A 2,822-nucleotide genomic window follows, 5' to 3' on the forward strand; every position below is an offset into this window, starting at 1 on the left:
TTATTATGCTAAACAATTTGTAATAGCAGCTGTGAAAGGGCTAGAATGTAACATTGCAATTTGGGGTTTTCTTTTTAGCTTTTTTATTATATTAGTTTATTTCTTTATATTCCAAATGTTGCCCCTTATTGGTACCCACTCCCCTTCTCCCAGAGTTCTTCACCCCATTCCCCTCTCCTTTATCTTTGACAGGGTACTTTCCCACCCATCTATCCACCCCCCTCATTCTCACAGAACCCCCCCTTCCCTAGGGTATCAAGTCTCTACAGTATTAGGCATATCATCTTCCACTGAAGCCAGACAAGGCAGTACTCTGCTACATATGTCCCAGGAGCCACAGACCAGCCCGTTTATGCTCTTTGATTGGTGGATTAGACTTTGGGGGATCTCAGGAGTCCAAATTAGCTGATACTGTTGCTCTTCCTTTGAGATTGCCATCTGCTTCAGGTCCTTTGATCCTTCCCCTAACTCCTCCATAGGTGTCACTGACCCCACTCCAATGGATGCCTATTAAGTAGCTGCATGTGTCTCAGTCAGCTTCTCCTAGAGACTCTCAGAAGACAGATGTGCTGTCTGCTCATGTCTGCAAGCATAACATGGCATCAATAATAGTGTCAGGGTTTGATGCCTGTGCATGTTATAGATTCGAAGTTGGGCAGGTCACTGGATTCCCGTTCCTTCAGTCTCTGCTCCATTTTTGTCTGCATTTTTTTAAAGACAGGAACAATTCTGGGTCAAAAATGTTTAAGGTATGTCTGTGAACCTATCCTTCCACTGGGGTACTATCTATCTACTGGTAGTCTCTTTAGATTCCATCTCCAAAGTGTTGGGCATTTCACTTAACATTGCATTTTCAAGAATTACATAAGTACAATGCCTTAAAAGGAGTTTATACATAATATTTTGTAACCAAATATAACCTTAATTTTATATCAACATACAAAGATTTATACCAATGTAAGATTTTTTGGCTAGTAGAAGAACTATAAGTTAAGAGTAGATGCAAATATGTACCCTTTATTCTTATTATTCCTATATTCCCCCATTTTTCTTTTCATCTCTTCTCACCCCCTCCTCCCATAACACTATGAGAGAAAGAAGGACAGAAGAAAGAAAAAGAAAGAGAATATTTTCTGAGTCTAATTTTCTATTCTTTGCTTCTTCCCAGATCCAAGACCATTAAACTTGTAACTACTTCCCTTAAACAGCAACAAACATTTGTCATCCATTCAATGCTCAATAACTATCAACCTTACCTTTTTGGGAATGGCACATCATTTTCTTAAAATTGCTTCCTGCTGATATGAGATGTAGTTTTCCTCTTTGGCCCCTACCCCTTAAAACTGGGATATTGGTAATTCTTAAGAAAGGTAGCTGTATTCTTATTACCAGTTGGAACTTCTTCTGGGTTCTTCTTCTTCTTCTTGAACTCAGGAGAGGTATTGCTGGATCTTCTGATAGTATTATGTCTAATTTTCTGAGGAACCTCCACACTGACTTCCAGAGTGGTTGTACAAGCTTGCAATCCCACCAGCAGTGGAGGAGTGTTCCTCTTTCTCCACATCGTCACCAGCATCTCCTGCCATCTGAATTTTTGATCTTAGCCATTCTGACTGGTGTGAGGTAGAATCTCAAGGTTGTTTTGATTTCCATTTCCCTGGAGTGAGTGCATATCTAATGAATCCTTTTGTGATTGGGTTACATCACTAAGGATGATATCCTCCAGATACATCCAATTGTCCAAGAACTTTATAAATCCATTGTTTTTAATAGCTGAGCTGTACTCCATTGTGTAAATGTACCACATTTTCTGTATCCATTCTTCTGTTGAGGGACATCTGGGTTCTTTCCAGCTTCTGGCTATTATAAATAAGGCTTCTATGAACACAGTGGAGCATGTGTTCAAATTGGAAAGGAAAGTCAAAATATCACTATTTGCATGATATGATAATATATATATTATCATATCATCTGCAAATATATAAATATATGTTATATATAGTATAACATATATTATAGTATATATAGTATAGTATATATATATAGTATAGTATATATATATAGTATAGTATATATATATATATATATATAGTATAGTATATATATAGTATATATATATATATAACCCCCAAAATTCCACCAGAGAACTTCTAAACCTGATAAACTTCTCCAGTGGATATAAGATTAACTTAAAAAAAAAATCAATGGCCTTTCTCTACAGAAAGTATAAACAGGCTGAGAAAGAAATTAGGGAAACAACATCCTTCACAATAGTCACAAATAATATAAAATGCCTTGTTGTGACTCTAACTAAGGAAGTGAAAGATCTGTGTGATAAGAGCTTCAAGTCTTGGAAGAAAAAAATTGAAGAAGATCTCAGAAGATGGAAAGATCTCCCATGCTCATGGATTGGCAGGATTAATATAGTAAAAATGGCTATCCCACCGAAAGCAATCTACAGATTCAATGCAATCNCCGTCAAAATTCCAACTCAATTCTTCACTGAGATAGAAAGGGCAATTTGCAAATTTGTCTGGAAAAATAAAAAGCCTAGGATAGCAAAAACTATTCTCAACAATAAAAGAACCTCTGGTGGAATCACCATGCCTGACATTAAGCTGTACTACAGAGCAACTGTGATAAAAACTGCATGGTACTGGTACAGTGACAGACAGGTAGATCAATGGAATAGAATTGAAGACCCAGAAATCAACCCACACACCTATGGTCACTTGATCTTTGACAAGGGAGCTAAAACCATTCAGTGGAAAAAAGACAGCATTTTTAACAAATGGTGCTGGCACAACTGGNGGTTGTCATGT

Source organism: Mus caroli, chromosome 17, assembly GCF_900094665.2.
Source record: "Mus caroli chromosome 17, CAROLI_EIJ_v1.1, whole genome shotgun sequence".
NCBI classification, from domain to species: domain Eukaryota; kingdom Metazoa; phylum Chordata; class Mammalia; order Rodentia; family Muridae; genus Mus; species Mus caroli.